The 9,466-nt window shown below is 33.8% G+C and overlaps 1 protein-coding gene across 24 annotated transcripts in view; it reads left to right on the top strand.

Moving 5' to 3' along the window:
• LOC105489960 (peroxisomal biogenesis factor 5 like) overlaps positions 1-9,466 on the top strand; it is a 250,128-nt gene that overhangs the window by 135,145 nt on the left and 105,517 nt on the right. Inside the window, exon 2 of one of the 24 annotated variants that reach the window (XM_011755131.3) lies at positions 1,703-1,768. The exons of the other annotated variants lie outside the window; for them this stretch is intronic. The gene's annotated coding sequence lies outside the window, so the exon portion shown is untranslated. The remainder of the gene's footprint in view (positions 1-1,702; positions 1,769-9,466) is intronic. 24 annotated transcript variants of the gene reach the window in all.

Below are 9,466 nucleotides of genomic sequence, written 5' to 3'. Positions count from 1 at the left end.
TAACAACTTTGGGAAAGTAATAATAATGAAGCTAACAGTACATTTGAACAAAAAGAAAATCAAATTCCTGTGAATAAATACAAGTTATATTGTATACATATGTCAGTTTACCAGTAGAATATCTAAATTTTCTTAAATGTTAAATATATTTATGTTGTGACTATGCATACTACATATATGTCTATACATATTTATGTGGATAACTAATTTACAGGAATGAGCCAGAAGTCCCTGAGTCCCCATGCAGAAAATGGCATTTGTGACCCCTCTCATACTCAGTGACCTTGAGAACAAAAATGTCATGTCTATTATAAGCACATGAGAGCCATTTTCAGCATTTATTATAACAAGTATAGAAAAAAGTCTGCATTTGTATGCAAAGAATGTGGAGACTGTGAATCCTATATGTCCTCGGGGACTTTTGAAACACCCTGTAAAATCTACATAAATATGTATAATGTACTCATCACCACTCTGTGGGACTACCAGTTTTAAAATCGCAAATGAAAAATATTTTTACTTGCATTTATCTTATAATTTAGATTAGATTATTTTAAACATTTCATTTTTTCCATTCAGTTCCGATTATATGATTCAGTTCCGATTATATGAACATGTCTAGAATTCGAAAAATGTCCATTTACAGTCCTCATGAAAGGCATTTATATCAAAAGCTAAATTATGGCAACTTATTTTTAGAATATCAGCAGATCTCATCCCCAGCTGCTGCCAACATGTGTGGTTTTATTTTATTCTAAATACTATGTTGTAAGTTATAAAAATTATAACATGTAACATCAAAATTAAATAATTTTTAAAGCTATTAAAGATTCCCAAGACTTTGGGATAAATTTTATGTTTTCAGGGTTTTTTTAATCCCAAAAGAAGAGATGCTTCTTCCTAATAACACATAGTAATCGTTGGAAAGAAATTTGCTTGATATTTACCAAATTCCTCATTCTTTACTTAGTATATGTAGTAAAACATATACAGTTTTACACTGATCTCTTGTCAATCAGAGTCAGACGTTTGTAGACTCCCATTTCCAAAACATTAAGTCCACAGTCCCTCAGGTGAATGCTATTGGGTAGGGAGGTGAGAACTACTTGAAGTTCTTGCTTAAGGGCAGAGCCATACAACTGTAGATATGACCTAACCAAATTTGCAATTGGCACAGTTGTACTGTAACATATCATCTCAGGACTTCACAATCTAGGGCAGGTTCCAGTACCCAAGATTCTTTTTTCACAAAATCACGCATTGCTATGTACTTGCTGGTAATCTTTTCACATGTCCAAAATTACCATTATAACCTAAGCTTACATTTAAAATTTAATGCAAAATAATATTTTTGATTTTTAATTTAGAAAAGAAATTGTGATTATTACCATTTTCTCATATCCAGGACATGCGTTTGTACCAAGTTTTTCCTTTAATCCCTGTCTAATGTTGCATTAACTGTTTTTGAGGTATTAGTTACAGTTTACTGCATGAAGATTATAGAATGCTTTATTTGATGCATCATATTCTTGTTGCATACTGGCCAGTTTATGAATCAGCAAACAGAGTTCTGATTTATAAAATTTAATGCACCTGTTGTGTTGATAGTATTACAGAATTAATTTAGTGACAGCTGTGATACAATTATTTCTCAGTCAAATGCAGTTTTATTAGTTGATATACTTTTTCCACTATACACAAGTGGCTTCTTCCCTGCTATGCACCAGTGGCATGCACAAACCAAACAGAAGCAGAATGATCTGAAAAAGTGAGTACTTCCCACGACAACCATAGCATCTAGTCCGTGTATCATACTACATTCTTACTTGTTATCTTGTGTGAATGTACTACTGTCTTGACACATGTTTGTCCCAGTGTCTCCTGTAAAGCCCCTTATAACATAGAGCCACATACTGCTGAATACATTGATTCATCTTCATCACTGGTATGTCAATGCCAGCTGCTCATGTGATAGATTCCAGATATGTCTGAAGATAATTGCTACTGTATAAATAGTGTCATTGGGACAATTATGATACATAAAATAGAAAATAACCCACTGAAATACTGAGTTTTATCTTATTTCATAACTTTTCACTCAACAGACTGTAGGTGTAGAATAATCCCATATTCTAGAACTTTCTTGTATTATGCGATTATTATTGTGTGGTCCTCAACTTTTAGAGGAATTAAGCCAAACATACTCCAGTGGAGCTGTCTATATTACACTGAACAAATTGAATAATGCAGAAGTGTTGGCCCGATGACCTGAACTCAGAAATTGCTGGACCACTGAGAGCTGCTCTTTTTTGCTTAAAAATCATTTATTCCATATTAAGCAAACAATATGCAAGGACTTCAGAGAATTTCAAGTACATGCTATCCAAGACTAACATTTAAATCAAATAGTATGTAAAAAAGCATGTGTTGATGAAAGGTTTGAAGAAAATATGTGAATCAAGTCTTTGAGGAAAAAAAAGTTTCTCTGGACCTGTGCTGTCCAGTACAGTAGCCACGAGCTCCTGAGCTTTATGTGGCTCCTGAACTTTATGTGGCTGCTCCAAATTGAGATGTGCTGCAAGTGTAAAATGAACACCAGATTTCAGAGAGTAATTAAAAAAAAGGTATAAACTATCTCATTAATGATTTTTATAATGATCATATGTTGAAATGGTAATATTTTGGATTTTTTGATATATTGGCTAAATCAAATATCTTATTTAAATTAATTTCACTTGTTTCTTCTTCCTTTTTTAAACATAGCAACTAAAAATGTTTAAATCACGAGGCCCTCATCATAATTGTTGAACAGAATATTCTATTCTAAAGGGTAATAGTATAAACAAATCCAGTTTTAGAATAGAAGGGAAAGCAATTTGCCAGAAGATTGATTGTATCATAGAAAAAAAAATGTATTCTCTTCATAAGAATGAAATGACTGTAGTGAATACTTTTCTCTGTTGAGGAACCTTCAAAAGTTTTCTTTTTGACCGTATCTCCTAGATACTTTTTTAGCAAGGTATAGCCCATTTATCTTTGCCTATTGAACACAGTGTCTTAAAACTGTGTTGCAGGTCTCTTCTTGTTAAGGGACTTTATTTTTTTCAAGCCCAGGCTTTGTTTTTCTATCTGTCATCACCCATTATACCTCAGTACTAATTTAATTTTTGTTTCTGATAAAGATAAAAAGAGTAATGTCCTCGATTGGAAGAATATTTTCAAGGCTACTAGTAAATACAGCCTTGTTTGGGTTTCCATTTCTGACTTTAAAAATTGTCTTAATTATGTTCTCCTGCCTGCTTTAATTTATTGTTAGCACTACCCAAGCTGTGATCTGTTCATTTCCCTGTGAATAGATTCACATTTTACAAAAGTCTAGCTGTCCTATCAGGAATACATTTGTAGCTTGTTGGTTGACATTTAGATCAAGTCAAAGAGTTGAAAGTTATCACTTGGTTATCCGTTACCAGAAGACTAATAGGAAGTGGGGGTTGGGGCAGTCCATTAGTACTATAAGCTCAGAGGAAATGAATTCTGTCAGGCATCAGAGTTACCATGACAGAGCTCTAAAAATCTGGATTTTTAGCGGTTGCATGGTAATGATTTAGTTGTCTTATCTTTTCAATTGATAGAATCCATTAAGTTGGCTTTGATATTAATGAATCACTGACCGTATGGTCACTATATTGACAGGCATCAAATTAATTTCTAAACGTGGACAGGGCTAATAAAACCATAAACAAGTAGTTCAATTATAAAATAATGAATGAAAGCCTATTTAATAAATGACTTTAAATTAACAATGTCACAGAGTTGGGTGAAGTGATGGGCACCTGTAGTCCCAGCTACTCAGGAGGCTAAGATGGGAGCATCACTTGAGGCCAGGGGTTTGAGACCAACCTGGGCAACATAGCAAGACCCCATAAAAAAAAAAACCATATCACAAATAATGCAGGAATTTCAAAACTTACAAAGATATTTGTGTTTCATTCATATATAAACAAAACAATTCTAAAATTTTTCTATTATTTAAATGAGGTAAAGAGATATGCCATAATATTACAAATTTTCTTAATCAACATTACAAATATGAGATATTTGTCAGCTGTTTTAAACTTATTAGCTTCAATGTTTTAACTTTAAAAATTATTATTGAAGTACCAAGTGCTTAAATATAAAAACAGAATCTTTTACTTTAAAACAATTCAAGATCATCAATCTGAAATGTGAAATTATAGAATAATGGATTATTGTCCTTTACAGCCATTGTTTTATCATCTAGAATGTATTGTGCTTTAGGGCTAATTCTTAGTAATGTGTTATCAGAAACCTTGAGCTCTATATTTTTGAATGAAACATCTAAGCAATATATCTCTTTAAAAACAAATACAAAGATTTAAGTCACAAAACGTGATTTAAGTCACAAAACAAACAATATAAACATACACTGTAGTTTAAGTAACAAACAATATTTAAAAAACAAAACATCTTTTCATCTTACTAGTTTTTTATAGCTTAGATTATATAATAGTTTAATTTTAAAACATTGAAATTGAGAAATTCAAGTTGAGCTAAGACAAATGTAGTTTCAGATAAAGTTTTAAGAGCTGGGTGATATAATCTGCCTTTGTTCAACACAAAGAAAACACTGTATTGATATATGAAGCAATTTGGTGGTGTGGTAGCTAATATTAATCACATCAACTTGCCAGTCTGAATAAGTCATAATTCAACTGAAACCATTTGATTGAATGTTTGATTACAAGGAAGGTGTTATGGTTCAATAGTTTTTTGCATTCTGATTGACAGAAGCCCCTACATGCAAGTTCTCGCCTATCTTCTTACTTCTAAACAAAATAGTTTTCCTTTGTTTCTATGTCAATTAACCACTTCAGGGTTTTCCCTCAAAATCTCGAGATTTGAATCTCTGATTTAAAATCAGCAGGGAGGGAATAGGATTGTGTTGAAGTGTTGCTGGCCTCTCATTCACATTGGTCCAAGTCCTTCTTCTGAATGGTATGGGGCAAGCTTAGGCCTTTATTTTAATTTTTTTCATTAGGCATTCTCTCTTGGCACTTTGACTTCTTCGTAGAAGCCTTAACATTCTTGGTAGAAGCTTTGTATTTGGAAATGTTTCCTTAGGTATCAGTAGGTCCCCAAACATTTATAAAAGATGTGACTGGGAGGAAATGGGCTCAAATGTGTGGTTTAAAACCAGCAAAGAAATTGGCAAACATTTCTGAGGATCACTAACCTCTCTGTGAAATGGCCAAATCCAGTATGAAATTGAGGACACCTATGTAATAATTCTTTTGTACAATTTGCCATTCAGTTAGACTGTATAAAATCAATCAACATTGATTTAAACTGCTACCATGGAATACAAAAAAAATGCTTGGATGAGATCTCTACTCTAAAGCAAGTCACAGTCTACTTGGCAGTTGGAGAGGGACAGATAAAACTAAGATTATGACACTGGGCAAGACATGGGAGCGTGCAAGTGCTGTAAGGAGGCACTCACTGGCTGGCGCTAAAGAAGGTTCCTAGATAATGTGCCAGTTGAATGGGATCCTGAAAGAGAAATAAGAATCTGTCACCATTACAGAAGGTTCTTTGAACTGATCCAAATATTGAGAAGAGGAAAGAGGAGGATAAGAAATGAAAATTTAAAATGTGAACAAACTGAGACAAAGGCCTTAGCAACTAATGAAGTGGGTCATTTTAACTCAGCTATGATAATCTGAGTAGACCAAAATTGCAATCACTTGACCTCAGGTTTTTTTTTAAATTAGAAACTTTTGGCTTACTTCCAAAAGACAAAATCAGGGAAGTTCATAAAGTTATTTTCAAGCTAAAAGAAAGTCAAGAAACCTTATCTTACTAACGCATAAAGAAAGAATAAATGTTATACAATTTGGAAATTAAGCTTAAAGGGAATATTTGGGGGATTCAGTTCAGTATGAAATTTTATTTTATGATCTAAAAGATTCATTCATTCTCAAGTCGCCAAAGGAAATATCATAAACTTGTTCAAAATGAAGAGGAGAGCATGGAAAAAGCTATTCTTATCTATGCAAATATAAATAAAATGGGACTTCCTATGACTAAAATAATCATTCCTAAATTCCTGCAACTGAGGATGCAGTTTAAAATTGGACGGTTTTAGATAGGTATTTTTACATCTTCAGTTTCTACAAAGTCACTTTCTCATTTAATAGCCATTTATGGAACCCCTTTTAGATGTCAACATTCTATTTGAAGTTGTGAGGATATAAACGTAAGTAAGATAGTCTCTGGCTTCAGAGCTTATAAGGAAATATTTCCATATCTTCAAAATATCTCCTGTTTCATCTTCCATATCTCCCATTAAAACCAAAAAATTTTCTGTTCAGTTTCAGTTACCTTTCCATGCTATCTGTAATCTGGCCTTTCACCCTTGAGCCCTGCTGTTATCCACCCACTTCAGCCCGAGCATTTCTCAATAGCTAAATTGTGCTCCAGTTTGAAAAACACTGACTCAGAAGGTAGTTTGTTACTCCTTCTTTGATTTGAATTTGTGGAAGAAATCCACAGGAGTAGCTTGATTGTAGAAGTTGGGCAGTTATAACAATTCCATCAGTCCAGGTGTGAACTATGGTCAGAAACAAGACAGTAGGTGTGGAAGAGACACTGACTTCCTGAGGCAGAGGTGCAGAAGACTGGAGATGCCACGCCTTTGTCCTGGGCTTCCTGAAGTCTCTCAGAACAGCCTCTCTTTTGGTATCCCTTTATTTGTACGCTGAGTAAATCTGAGAGTGCTGGTGTGCTTTCTCCAGAAAATTTGTCTAAAGTCTGAATGAAGAGACAGACTCCAAAAAATAACTTAATTAATTACCACCTTTGATAAAGCAGACAGGCCCAAAAGGACAGGGCTCTCATTGAATTATGCCTTTTCCTTTGCTTTCCATTTAGATGTTAACAAAAATTTTACTTTTAGAATTACTTTATCAAATTTAGACTATAGTTTTTATGCATTTGTAGCTAAAAATATCTGCAGAAATCTAACACCCTGGTCTTCCAAAGCTATAGGTAATGTAGGTCTATTTCACTATTCCACACATATATGTACACAGAACTGTGTACTGTGTAGGGATAAATTCTTAGTTGTTTTTTGTTTGTTTATTTGTTTTTACAAAGGCATTTAATTGTATACAAAGTAAAGAAAGTGTACAGGGGATTTTCCATGGAATATAGCTCATACTTATCTACATAACAGTTGATAGTTCTTAAAATTATGAATAAGAGAACTCAGTTATTCTTAGCCATCTATCAATGAAATTAAACTTTTTTCAAAGAAATAATGACTATCAAAGGGATAGTTATGACATTGTCCATACATATTCATACTTTGAAAGTCACGGTTGAGTTTAGTCTTTGCACTTTATACACTTTAGCCAATGGGTAAATAAGACCTAGACTCTGAGGCCAGTCATCAGAATGCACTGCTTGGTAAATGCAACCCTATTACAATAACTTCTATGAGTATAGGGTGGTGCCATATTTGATGGTAACCTTCATCCTCTGTGAATGCATATAACACAGTGGAATTCAGATCGCACTTGATAGTCATGAGAAGGCCACAGTGTGGAAGTGGGCATTGTTTGTGAAGGTAGGACTTCATCACTGTGTTGATTACACTAGCTGAGTTCATTACATTAAGCACATATGGTTAAAAGAGCAAGTCCTACCAGGAAATATGTATCAATGTACGGGTCCTTTGGAAACTGTTACATATGTACAGTTTGGACATGCACTAACTACAAATGAGATACAGATTCTGGGACACTAATCATATTTTTCGATGAGCTCACAGGATCACTGATGTTTAGCTATTTCATCATTTTCTAGTATATTATATTCTATACCAGTGCTTTCAACTACATTTCCAGATAATAATATTGACTTTTATGCCAGAAAGTATAACAAATCATTCCTAAACTCAAATAGACCGTGGCATTTACAAAAATTCAAATATATTTTATTCCAGAAACATAGGCGGCTTACAGTCCCTCAACATTTAAAAATATTTTAATATAAATAGAATGGGTGATACCCAGGAATGTTCAAATTCAGAAAAAATAAAAAACACTGGGGCTCACAGTTTCACTCATGGGTCAAAGCAGCATCCTAAAATAAAAGATTAACACCAAAAGAGGCCTGGGATTTGATTCCTAGCAAAATCTGCGAGGTTTTATGCATAGTAATACCAAAGCTTACAATAATTGAAGAAAGATCTATCACTGTAACTTGAACGTTAAAAGAAGAAAAGCGTTCTCAAAGCCCATCCCTCAATAACAAATTAATATGTATAAAAATCTAATTACCAACTCTATATCGAAATCTTAAACTCTAATGGACGTCTGAGATTTACACATGTTTAAATGAGATTTATCCATGTTTAAATAGCATGCCTATGAGAACTAAATGTGTCTCTTGGCTTCCAGTCTCCAAATGACCACTAAGTGCTTCCATATTGCCCTTTCAGAAATAAAAGAAGTGCACTTTCTCTCCATAGTTACCATTACTCAGGTCCCTTGCCACCTTCCATCAGCTGTAAACTATGATACTATTGACACTGTGCCAAAGAAACAATGTAGTGAAAGTGAGTAGAGTAATATAAAATATTTTGATTTGGTAATACTCCAAAGCACTCCATTTGTTATTTTATGCCTCTTAAAATGCAACGTAACAAGTTCTTAAAAAATCTAGAGATTGGCCAGGCACAGTGGCTCACACCTATAATCTCAACACTTTAGGAGGTCGAGATGGAAGAATCGCTTGAACCCAGGAGTTCAAGACCAGCCTAGGCAAGATGGTGAGACCTCGTCTCTACAAAAATAAATTTTAAATTTTTAAAAATTAGCTGGGCATAGTGGTGCACACCTGTAGTCACAGCTATTTGGGAAACTGAGATGGGAGGATGCTTGAGTCCAGGAGTTTGAGGATGCAGTGAGTTATGATCATGCCACTGCACTCCAGCCTGGGTGACAGACAGACATCCTGTTCCTATTAAAAAAAAAAAAAAAAAAAAAAAAAAAACCTAAAGATTATGAGGTGTATTTTTTTCTTAAGCAAAAAACTAGATGATTATGCCTATTTTAAGAAAGGCAAATATAAACCCCCCTCCCTCAAAAAAACAAACAAACAAACAAACAAAAAAACAGTTAATTTAGGAATGAACCACCTGAGTATCAAAAGTGTGTTTTCTCTCTTAACCATAGAAACATACTCAAGCAAGACGGGATTCAAAGAGATGCAGAATAAGTGAAAGTAAATAGTGGCTGCCACTGATAATTAGAGATCCACTAAAAAATCAAACTGAAAGATTGCTGAAATTAGAATATAAGCTAATGGGAAAACATGATGGAGTCTACCGAGATCTATTTTACAAATAGATTTTACAAACGCATCTACTAGATACCTACAC

This window comes from Macaca nemestrina, chromosome 2 (genome assembly GCF_043159975.1).
Source record: "Macaca nemestrina isolate mMacNem1 chromosome 2, mMacNem.hap1, whole genome shotgun sequence".
Lineage (NCBI taxonomy): Eukaryota > Metazoa > Chordata > Mammalia > Primates > Cercopithecidae > Macaca > Macaca nemestrina.
Note: the sequence above shows the minus strand (reverse complement) of the source record. Positions and strands in the feature narration are given on the sequence as shown.